Source organism: Engystomops pustulosus, chromosome 2 (assembly GCF_040894005.1).
Source record: "Engystomops pustulosus chromosome 2, aEngPut4.maternal, whole genome shotgun sequence".
NCBI lineage: Eukaryota > Metazoa > Chordata > Amphibia > Anura > Leptodactylidae > Engystomops > Engystomops pustulosus.
In genome coordinates, this window is record NC_092412.1 from 64,192,372 (window position 1) to 64,205,657 (window position 13,286).

Here is a 13,286-nt window from a genome sequence, read left to right on the forward strand (position 1 = left end):
ATGTATTTAAGAAGTGTTTCTGCCAGTATTGTGTCGGGGCTGCAGTATGCACTCCGCAACACAATACTGTGCACCTAAAGGGTCCTTCCGGTGCACATTCGAACCGGCCACCATATATAGGTTGGAAGTGGTGCATACCCATTAAACTGAGTGCACTCAATTTAAGCATTTAGGGCGGAAACAGGGTGCGCCAGATTAATAAAGACCATGCGATTCCATTCACTCTGCACGCTACCGAGACAAACTACATGTGCCTCACTCAGGCTACAGTTTGCCTCACTAAGAATAAATGTGGGCCACAATGATTAATCTGACACAGAAGATCTATCTAGTTCTAAAGACCAACACATTAATACATCTCCCCTAATATGTACAATCTGTTCAGGTTGGATGGTGAACTTTGGTGGAAGCCATTTTCAAGTCTCTCCAGAGATCCTCAACTGGGTTTAGGTCAGGGATCTGGCTGGGCCAGTCAAGAATGATCACAGAGTTGTTCTGAAGCCTATGCTTTGTTATTTTAGCTGTGTGATTAGGGTCATTGACTTGTCGGAAGGTGAACCTATGGCCCAGTCTGAGGTCCAGAGCACTCTGGAAGAGGTTTTCACCCAGGGTGTCTCTGTACTTGGACGCATTCATCTTTCCTTCAATTGCAACCAGTTGTCCTGTTAGCTGTAACCCCCCCCCCCTCCTCCTCCATGGCATGATGCTGCCACCACCATGTGTCACTGCTGGGATTATATTTGGCAGGTGATGAGCAGTGCCCTCACAAAGTGTTTAGAACTAACACCAAAAAGTTCAATCTACATCTCATCAGAGCAGAGAATCTTATTTCTCATATGTCTTGCACTCAAGAGAGCTCTCATCAAGACTCTCTCATCAAGGCTCTTCTACCATAATTGCTTTGTTTGGCTGGATGGCCAGGTCCAGGATTAGCTGGGTCGTCCCAAACTTCTTCCGTTTGAGGATTATGAAGGCCACTGTGCACTAAGGAACTTTGAATGCTGCAAAAATTCTTTTGTAACCTTGGCCAGATCTGTGCCTTGCCACAATTCTGTCTCTGAGTTCCATGAGCAGTTCCTTAGACCTCATGATTCTCATGTGCTCTGACATGCATTGTGAGCTGTGAATTCTTACATTGACAGGTATATGCCTTTCTTAATCAGGTCCAGTCAGTTTAATTAAACACAGCGGGACTCCGATGAAGGAGTAGGAGTAGGAACAGAGTGTTACAGGAAAGGGTCTGAATACTTAAGACCATGTGATATTTCAGTTTTTCTTGTTTAATAAATTAGCAAAGATATCTACATTTCTATCAAGATGGGGGCAGAGTGTACATTAATGAGCAAAAAAAGACCTTTTATGACAAATAAGGAGGGGTCACAATCTATATGAGTAGAGGGTAGATGGAAACACAACGTGAGGGAGCATAGCATTGGGGTTATTGTGTGTTGTAAGCAATCCTAAAAACTTAGGTTGTGTTGTGTTTGAAGGTTTGGAAGGAGAGTTTAACACATTTTGGTAGAGAGTTCCAGAGTATGGGGGATCGTCAGGAGAAGAGGGTTGTGAGAAGAGCGGATGGTATTATTATTATGGTAATAGAGTGAAGCAGAAGGTCCTGTGAAGATCATAGGTTACATGTTAGATTGTATTGGCTGATTAATTTAGAAATATATGGAGCGGGAAGACAGCTTTGCTACAGCCATGGTTAATATTTTATACTGAATTTGTAGTGCAATGGACAACCAGTGGAGGGTGCAAAAAAGGAGAGGCAGCGATGATTTGTTGATATGTATTAGTTCATTGTAGAGTCTTAGACTTTGGAAAAATATTTCTAAATTAATATCCTCTAGTTACTTTGAAGGTGAATTAAATATCACAAAAAGCTAGTACCATGCTATAACAGAATACAGGCATGTGAAGAGCATATCATAAAATAAGGCATTGAGGGATCTGACAAAATGTATTCTTCTATATATTTATTAAACATAGTTATTAGGACTTCTTGTATTGTGCTTTAATAAGAAGATAATAAAGATGTGTAAGGTCTCCCTTTTCTCCACACATTTGTAAATGTCACAAACTTTCCTCCCTTCCTTCTCTCGGCCTCCCCTGGATATGCAGTGCGTTTCCATGAGTGTAACAACTTCTTCCTCTCAATCCATCTTTATTTCCTGTTGCTTAACTGTTGCTATGCCAAAGGGATGTTTCTCAGTGTGTGTCCCTGATGGTTTCTCTAGATCTACCACACTCCTATTTCTGCTTCTGTGCTCTCCTCACACCTTCTTTGAACTTCTTTGACCCTTGCTTTCAAGCTTTTAATGCTGTTCCCTATGTTATTGCATTGGCTGCTCTCCCCTCCTTTGCTGCTGATCCTCTCGTTCCCTTGTCTTGTGGAGTATGTTATTCCTTTCCCGCCCTGGAGCTGAGCTCACGATATCTGCAGATGTTTTGGACTCAAGCCTGAAATGCTGATGTCATAGTGATGGTGGCTCAAAGAAAGGCGGGTGAAAGAGGGGGCACAAGAGCCAGTTACAGCTCTGCGGAAGTGGGAGAAAAAGTTTGTCATCTTTCGTTCTGCTTTAATATATCTTTTTGACTATAGACTTTATAAACTAATAAGAACATTAAAAGAAATCTACCATCAAAATCAAGCATGATAAACACTTACTCACAGATCACAGAATTCTGGAACAGCTTTTCTAATAACAACTTATCTAGATGGGAGTTTGTCCTAATACTGGTTGGCATCATCAGAACTGATTGTACAAAGCTACCAATTGGCAACACCCAGTTGTCAATTTATTAATAGGAGGAATAAACAATTCGATTTAGAATTCAGAGAAAAGAAGTTAGAATAATAATTTACTAACTCAAGGATGTCCTAAATTCTCACCGTTAGCTTAGAAAAGACAGTGTTACAACCTCTATATTTAGTTCTTTAATCTACTATATTAATTCCAGCAGTAGAAAACATTTGTTTGTTCTAGTATTTTTGAAATGGAACATGTATATGATATATGAGACATAATGCCCCTTTTCAAAGAAGGCTAAAAAAATAAAGTTGAAATAGATGAACAATGGCTTCAATGGTTACACCATACAGCCAATCCTTGGTTAGCGGCTTGGCTACAGTTGAGTTCAAGCAATAATGGTAGGACAATGTTACCAGCTCAGACAATGAGTCATTCAGTTGGTTGTTCTTTTAGAGCCGGGGTAAAGGCTCAATAATTCAGCGACCATGTGCCTGCATGTTTGTCATTTGCACATCAGCATTCCAATGACTCTTAAAGTTTGCTAGGGCACTTTTTACTTAAAGCACTATAGTACTTGATGAGTTCCACATGTGCCCAAAAGAGGCTTAAGAAGTTCTCTGGAGCTGCTCTGTGGGAGTCCTGGGACAATAGACATACTTTTTTACAATAAGCCTGCATTTTTTTTTGTAGTGCCAACTAAAATATTTGATGGTGATGTATTCAATGCCCTGTGTTCCCATTGTGGCTTACATCCTAGTTCTGGGTAATGTATACAAACACAGGCTGATTTCCTAAGAAGCCCTAGAACTCTGGGACAAACTAGAGTATAACGTACGTAAGATAATACTGTCATATGTGGCACCTAGGGTTAGGGCGGTTTCACATCCAGCAAGTAGAAGTCATTCCTTTTCTATTTCCTTTTCTTTTATACTTATTTCAGATTTTGGCTTAATTGGAAAATATTACATTTTGTAACTAGGTTTCCATGTTAAATACCCTTTTTCTAGTTATTTTTTGTAGATATTTTAAAGTTTTTCTTGTCACAATCTACATTTACTAAAAATACTTGATCCTACAATGTTATCTCTGGCCACTAGGCTTTAAAATGACATTTGCAAATTCTGTAATGGTGTAAAATGCAGCCCTCACCTAATTTACATCACGGTTAGTTAGGCTACATTCATACGGACATATGAAAACAGCCGTATCCGTACCGTACCGTTTTTTATGGGTTACATATGGCCACATTCATTGCAATGGAGAATTCGTCTGACCATTTATATTGCCGTTGTTAACTCCGTTCCGTATAAAATACGCGTTACATATGTGCTGCATACGAATGAAAACCGTCACGTATATACAGGCTCATACGGCCCATAAATACGGGACTGGAAAAATCATACGTCCGTGTGAATGTAGCCTACAATGGAAGAGAACACCGTAATAGAAAACACTACCGTTACCTCCACTACTTACAGTTGTTTAATCAACATTTTACTTACATTTTCTACAGAAACCATACCTAAAAAGCTGTCCATAAATATCAATGATGCTTTTCAGACACTGCAATGACTTTAAGGCTGCTGTAAGACATATTACTAAATGCTGTTACTAGAGCTTAGGCAAGATGACAGTCCCCATAATCATGGGCAGGAAATTAAAGGGATTTTCCCATTTTAGCAAATTAATGTTATTGTTGGTAAAATAAAAAGTTATACAATCTTCCAATACACTTTCTGTATCAATCATTCACTGTTTTCTATAATTGCTGTCATTCTATAGAAAGTTTCTATGTTTACTACCAGTGGACAGAAATCTGACCATGGTAACACAGGTGCACGGCTCGTTAGTATCATAGACCTGTGTGTTATAACGAGCCGTGCACCTGTCTGACCATGGTCAGATTTCTGTCCCCTCGAAATAAACAGTGATGCTCTCTATAGCAGACAGAGAATGAAAAAAGATTAGAATAACGTTTTCTTATCTGGTTTATACAAGTCAAAATGAAAATAAGCACCACCTTCCCTTTAACATGCTCCATCAAAAAACTTTTTGTGTTTTTTATTAAAATAAACAAACAAACCGCAGATTTAAACGTTTTTACTATTTTGACGTGTTTATAGGCTACTTGGCGCCTCTTCTATGAGCTTCTATGAACTTGAGTTGTGTCCTGGTTTTAGTTTTACATGACCTTTTCCACCTTTTCCTTTTCACGAACTGTTGCAGAGAACGTCTAGTGTCTTTCCTGTGATGTCATCATTTAACTGGTTGTAATTACAGCCTAAAGGCTAAACATCCTACTTTAACACCCAAAAAGTAGATGAGAGCATCAAAAAGCCAAAAAGCAGGGTTACTTTGGGCTATGTTTAGTAAGGAGGTAATTACGTAACCTGTGTTATTTACTACACCATTCCCTACTCCAGGTACTCCAATTGTAAAAACTTTGAACTAATAATTATAATCATAGAAATAATCAAAATTAATACCTTTATTCTAGCCAAAAGAGGATGGTTCTCCAAAAAGAACTCCAACTTTACCTGATCTTTGTAAACTGCTAAGGGTGATGCCATACATCCCGTTTTCAGTCCGTTTTAAAGCATGCGTTTTTAAACAGACTGAAAATGCATGCTGTAAAATGGACTGAAAACGGGACGTGTGGCATCACCCTAAGTATATTTTAGAGTCCACTATACCAAGAAAGCCAATTGTGCCATGCTTTATATCTTCTAGAGGCGACTACAAGACACAAATGAGAAACATGGATTATGATCATGAACACTGCTATAGATCAAGAAGGATAGACTTTCACAAAGGTGTTTTGTGAAGAACAACTTAAAAAATGATCCATGCAATCCATTTCAAGCATGTACTGGTATCATTTTCATACAGCATGAAGGCATACACCCCACTCCCCAAAAATATAAGGGGTTACTGTCCCCTCGACTAGATTATTCAAATATAAACATCTGAGGGTTAAATTTAAATTTGAAAGATTTAACTTACTGACAGATCAAAAAAATGATGAAGGGCAGAGCAATGTAATTTAGCAGTTGTACTTGGTGATAGGTTGTCTTGTATACAGGCAGTCCCCTACTTAAGGACACTCGACTTACAGACAACCCATATTTACAGACAGAACCCTCTGACCTCTGGTGAAGCTTTCTGAATGCTTTACTATAGTCCCAGATTGCAGTAATCAGCTGTAAGGTGTCTGTAATGAAGCTTTATTGATAATCCTTGGTCATATTACAGCAAAAAATGTTTAAACTCCAATTGTCACTGGGGCCAAAATATTTTTGGTCTGGATCTACAATTATAAAATATACAGTTTCGACTTACATACAAATTCAACTTAAGAACAAACCTCCGGACCCAATCTTGTACGTAATCCGGGAACTGCCTGTATGTCTCTTTGTAAATTTGACTCTCCATATTCCAAAAACTCAAATCTGTGCCAGATAGAAAATTGCATAGAGTTATCCTATTGGCCTACTCATTGGTGGGGATAATTAGAGTATAATTGCTGGTCTGCAGGATACCATACCTCCTTGATGGGACATCACTCTTGCACTTTATATATATTTATCCTATCTACGGCTAAACAGACCCAAACCACAATTTAGCCACAAGTTCGGGTTTGGCATCCAGGCTCGCACGGAAAAGTCTGCACACCACCATATTTCCTAGGACCCCTTCCCATGACAGCTTGGAGTCTGTACAAGACTCTAGGCCTGCCACTCTGTGAGATCTGTAACAGTGTGCAGATGGCACACTGTTACAGATCAATAGCCAGTTCACTGTATACTGCAATATTGTAGGAGCAAACAGATACCCCAGTCTAGGTTAGGGTTCCGATCTAAATGTTTGTTCAAAGTTTGCCCAAACCCGGCAAACCTGAACCTAAAGGGGTCTGCTCATCACTAGTCATGTCCCTTAATTTTAGCATCATTGACTAGTACAACAAATGGTCATGGGCTCTAGGAAAAGAACATGGCTTTATAGGTAACGGTGCGTAGGCCAGTGATTTTGCAGATGAGACTGTGTAAATAAGCCATCTAATATGAGGTACAAAGTTACTTGATCAGTATAAGACTGGTGCAGTATAAGGCTAGTTTAGTCTTCTAAAGTCATCTCACTTTTTGATACTTTTAATAAATGTGTTTATTATTCTTGATCAGTGATTTACTAAATACTGCTAAATATATAACAATAACTCAGACCCCAGAAGAGATAATTAAAAACAATACAGACCCCAGTCCAGGCAATTAATAATGTTGAAAATGTCCAGTCAGACAATTGTTATTGACCATTGTTCAGTAATACCTTATTACAGCTGATTTGTGTATCATTGAATTCTCAAATGTGTTTTTTAGCATCTGTTCTCATGCCTACAAAAACTCTTAGGTCTCATGCAGACAACCAGGCTTAGCACTCCTCACCCCTCTCTTCTTCATAGAGTGGCTTTCTATAGTGTGACACTGTGGTGGAGATTTATCACTGCTTCTACGCCACATTTCTGGCGGCCACTGGAAGTGCCTTCATTCCTTTTGAAAACCAGCAAACTTTTGTTTGCTGGTTTTTACACAAAACTACACTGGGTCCACCCTGGCGTTGTTTTGCTTGCCGGCGCGCCTAGGCGACGGGGGGGGGGGCGGTGTGTGGTTGGGCCTTGTAGCTATAATACCCCCGCGCAGGGTGATAAATCTCCCCCTGTGTGCTCACTAACCCCATGCAGTCGTGTGCATGGGGCCTTGCGTGTAATATCACCCTTAATTGTGTTTTAAGTTCAGGTTTTAAAAAGGCAGTTTCTGAAATCAAAACCCAACATAATCTCATAAAGAGATTATTAGTATAAGTGCGGGTACAGATCAAATTTAGGTTTTCTGCATTTGCTTTAAAAAGGCAACTAATGGAAGAGAATATAAGGAATCTATTTACTCCTATAGAGGGCATCTCTTGCTCCTGTGGTGATGTTGCCTGTTGCTTCTTGACGGCAATTCGTGATGGTATGGGACAATCACTAACCCCAGCAGTTATGTTTTAGGCCAGGGATTTGTACATGTACTGTGACATAATTGTTAATTTTACCTCCTCCTCCTTGACATCACTGTGTGCACCTGGATACCTAACACAGCCCAGAGCTATCTCCCTCCCGTTCCATGCATTGTGAAGTGTCAGGACGGACGTCAACCACCCATCGATTGCTATTGATGGAGTACTCTGAGGATAGGCCATAAATAGAAAATGATGAACCTGTAAATACAAACAAAATTGTTGTACCTTTGCAAACAATCATCCTATTCTAACTAAATGATCCAATAAGTCACATTCTATTGCAGTTGTGTAGCATCCAAGTCATGAAAAATGAGCACAATGTAAGGTCAACTGTGCACATGTAAGCATATATACTGTGCCCAGCTGTATACAGGAGCAGAATGAAGGGAGGAGATGGGTGTAGATTAGATAGAAGAGGAGGAATGTGGAATTTCCTTATTAAATGACTTGAATCCATTGTAAAATATCTAAATAAGTAAAATGCAAATATAGTCTGATCAGTCTTCACCGAATGTGTGAACCTCTTACAATTCAGTACATGGGATTTGTCTGCTACATTCAAAAAGGTATCGCCTGATTTCTTTACTCTTATATTACATTCACAACCCATATTTTTCCATAATGCAAGGGTTCAGTTGGGTGCTCAATACAATGACGTCCTACAGAGTTTTTGAGCATCTGAATATGCCTCTTAGCTATTAGGGTAAAACCGTAACAATTTGTAGCTTCTAAATTCTCTATCTGCACAGACATATAACTTGATGATTGAACAATAAACTGGAGATTTGGGGAGGGGTTTGTAATTAAATTGTTGCAGTTTAGTTAGTAAGTGTCTCCTCCTAGTGGAAGAAGAGTGAAGAAATCAGGCGATACCTTGCTCTCCATGGCTAACACGGTACAAATCTACACTACTAGTGTTCATGAATGGCACTGAAAATTAAGAATATAAATTGAAGACCCTATTTATGCAGAAGAGATCGGAGGTTAGAGCAGGGAGATGTAGGAAAATCAAAGTCTACAGCCAGCGTCTAATAGGCACTTATTTTTCCTTTAGATACTTGTTTGTTCAGATTGCTTTCAGCTTATAAAAGTATATTAGCAGTACACAATGATAGGTCTTTTTCACACCATTAGGACAATGTCAGTACCTGTCCAGCAACCGCGCAACCACAACCAGGCTTGGCGCTAGCTGTCAGACTAGGTAGGTGGTGGCGAACTCACCCTGCGACGTCCCTGCAGGCTAAGGCCCTGTCTGCAGCAGATAAACCACCCTGACAAGGGCAAACCCACTGTCAGGAACCTAACTGACGGTCCCTGAGTGACCCTACAAGAAGACAGGAAAACCTACTTTGTCTGGCAGCTGCTGGATGGTGGAGCGGACAGGTAACAGGAATACTGAGATAGACCAGTGTTCATACTGGTAACAGAAACCGACACAAGACAGACAGGAAGGTGGGGTTACACTAGGAGATAACGATACTGAGGGACAAACAACAGATACAGACAGACAAGCGGAGTCAAACAAACCGGGTCAAAACCTAGATGGCGGCAAAGGTACAGAATCGTATAGCAAATAGAATGGTCAGTAGGCAAAGCAGAAGTCAATACAGAAAATAGCAAGAAACGCAATGGCAAGAGCACTAGATACACAGAAAAGACTGAATAACCAGCAGCCAATGAAGGGGCTGGGCAGAATATAAGGCAGAAATGGACACTACCTCCAGCACTGACCGGCTCAGCCGTCCATCACTCAAACCGAAGCTGCAGGCAAAACTAGTTCAAAGACACACCCAGCTTTCCCAGGATCAGAAATGGAGCTGTCAATCACAGGCAGCTCTGGGTGTGGTTTTCCAGCAAAAAGCCTGAAACCAGATCCCAAAAGAACAATTTGCGAGTTCTGACAGATGACAGATGAGTTATACTTTACCTACTTCTTATCTCAAACAGATTTAACTAAAAATATAGGTGACTATTTGCATGTATGTGACTAAAAAGGTAAACTTATTGTACTTTTATCATCAGGATAAAGTATTATTTTTTATATTGAATCTTCAAAATGTTCGTGAAGAGCGTTTTGTTATAGCATTAAAAAGCTGTATTGTTTTCCCTTCCCTAAGCAGAAATATGCAAAACATTGCCTCTTAGCTACCTTGTACGGCAGCCACCTTAACATCAAGTAAGACTTTCAGGAAAACATGACATGACATGATGCAAGCTTAAAGGTGTATCTATTCCAGAAGGAACAGATTCCCAACTATAGACAGCACTGTTTCGATGTGATTGCAGCTCTTCAGTATAGTGTAGAAAATTGATTTAACTGAGTGAGAGACCGAAGTATAAAAATAGATCTATACCATTAAAATACTATTTATTGATTTAGAGCACATATTGGGGCGTATTCACTTACCTGTCCACTGGAGTTCACAGAAAGTGCATTGTCCGATGATAATGCACTCTCCCGGAATTCACTAAGATCGTGCGCCCGATATCCTTCATGTGTCGCTTCCCTGCGCAGGTCTGATGGAGTTCACCTTCTTTTAAGTGGTGCATGTAAGTGCATTGGATGGCGACACAATTTGAAAGTTAAATCCTACGCTCAGTCGAATCGTCCAACAACACGCCCCCCAATTTGTGTCGCATGGAAGCCAGCAGAGCTGCGCCAAAAAAACAATCAAGTGCACCAAAAACCCAGCGCAGACACCTGTTATATACCTGTCCAAGCCGTGCAATCCCCAGAAAAGTCGAAAAGCCCCACAAAAGTGTGATACGCGAGCCCCATTCTGTAGCACTTCACAACACAGGGTAGCAAATCAATATGTAATCAAACATACTGATTGCTTCTCACAAGAGAAGATAGGGGTAACACTAAAACTTATCACTTGTCTTGTACATATAGGAGTGTTCCTTGAAATTTTACCCGTTTTTACTATGAAATAAACCTTGAAGCACTATTCTATCAATCTTTGGTGAAGATTGGCCAAATTGTGGTGACCCTTGTAGATAATGGGGCAGATTTACGTACCCAGTCCTGTAGCGATCCCGCGGTGCGTTGTCTGACGAGAATTTGGGTCTGCCACGATTCACTAAGATATTGCGCACGAGTTCCTGCATCCGTCGCTTCTGCGCCGAGGTCCGCCGGAGTTCACCTTCTTCTTCCCGGTGCTTGTAAGTGGATGAAGACTTCATTATTCAGACCAATTATTGTTATAGTTCTAACTATCCAAACTATAGAATCTATCATTTAAATTGTCCAATGTCAAATCAGATAACATGGTCTATAGATAGAACAGCAGTTGTATTATGGTTATAAAAATCACAGACATCAGATACCATGTTTCCCCAGTGGCATATATTCATTTTTGCTCCGGGAGAGGCACTGGGTTTTATTTTCATGGGACGTCTTATTTTTCCACCTTTATTTTTGAACAAAAAAATCAACATTTATAAATATACTGAAGTCCATTAAGAAAGACTTATGACTCTGTTTCCATGTACAACAATGTATGGTACATTTAACGCTCCTGGTATTTATGAACAAAAAGCAAAGTTTTTTATTGAAAGACCATCATATCAACAACTTCTCTAATGTCCTTTATAGTGCTCCAAACTCTGAGCACTTCTTGTGCTCGTCGCGCAGTGATTTTATCCCTTGAATTCTTCACCACAACATCTGAAAGATTGACTAATGCTAATGCATGGCGTGGGGGGAGCTGTAGAAATGACTGCCACTAGGTCTTATTTTCAGACGAGGCCTTGAAAAAAATGTACTTGGTCTTATTTTCGGGGAAACACTATTACCAATCGGTGCAAATTGAAATGTTTGACTCTTTGTTATCTATCGCCACCTTTTGGTTATGAGTGTTAGTGCAGTTGTGCACTCTGTATACACATGGAGCCTCTCCTGGATTTACCCGCCATTTAATGAGAGTCCTCTAGTAATAGTTGTGGGATATATGATGTACATTGCTAGATCCCAAGAAGAACTAAGGCTAAGGCTCTGCCAATAACTCCCAAGATATCCAATCCCAAGTTCGGTGAGCTTTTTGTAATTTATCAGGTAGAGGAGCATGCTCAGATCTTCTTTCCTTGCAAGCTCAAAGTGTTTCCCTACAGTCTTACTTTTTTTTATTAATAGTTATACATTTAATTTCTGCAACAACCATTATATATATATATATATATATATATATATATATATATATATATATATAGCTTTAATAGTTTAAAGGGAACCTATCACCAGCTTTTTTCCCACTCAACTACCAGACCCTTTGGTATAGTATGAAATGTTCTTTCTAGAACTCCCTCTTATTTGTGAAATCTCACCTCTTTCCCTATAATGAAATACAAGTGATATATTGATATACATATTGACATACAAGTGCTCACAGTAGAGTAAAATTTTACCTGAGATGAGTCACTTTTGGAGGTTACAGGCATACTGTCACTTCATACCAGCAATCTTTCAGATCACATAAGGCTTTTGGTTCTGTGAGCTACAGAACTGGAGATACAGGCAGTCAATGAAAAGGCCAGTGTTTGGATGCTTATCTGCCAGCCACATTTCCATCAATGTCTTTATCTCCCTGTATCTCCAGTTCTGTACCAGATAGAACCACAATCTGACATTTGAAAGATGAGATTTCTATCTTTAATATGACAATAAAACTATTTTTCTAGGTAAGATAGAGACCAACATATGGGTGCCTGAATTGGCGCTTTCCCTTAATTCCCTAAAAGTGACTCATCAGAAACTCTTCAGCTCTTTTCAGATCATTTGCATATGACTAGAGATTTAACAGGGGGGATTCTAGAACGTGTATTTCATACCCTACCTGGTGACAGTGTCTCTTAAAATAAATGTGATATTTCATAATATAAGGAAATGAATGATTTCCTCGTGAAAGGAAATACAGGGATCTATAATTTAAGTAAATTTATCATTGAAGGAAATGCTGAATTTCACAATTAAAAGAAATACAAGATTTCGGAATTTAAGGAAATGTGAGATTTTATGATATAAAGAAATACTGGATTTTTTTCCCGATCCAGGCATACAGACTCCCTGACATGTAGGTAGCACTGCCTTATAACGTGACATTGGGTTGGCAATAAGTAGAGCAGTAGAGAATAGCTTTAGGGGTTAGGGATTAGAGGTAACCTGGTGTCACAAACTTGATATATAAGCACTTAGGCTTGCAGTATGGTGCGGGAGTAAATAATTAACAGTATTTCCACTTACTTTAACAAAAGCATGAAGAGCACAAAAGCAGCAGGATGCCAACTAAAGATAGCCAGGAATAAAATCAATATTGTTGGAGTTATTCGCTGCGTGTTGCCTTATTCCAGAACAGATACAGACTAACTGTGCAAAACAACATATGGACCCCCTTGCTTCTCAGCATCCCTCATGTAGCAAATCCTTCTCATGCTCTGGTGGATGGTTATTCAGTAGTAATTGTGAGCTCAGTCCCCAAT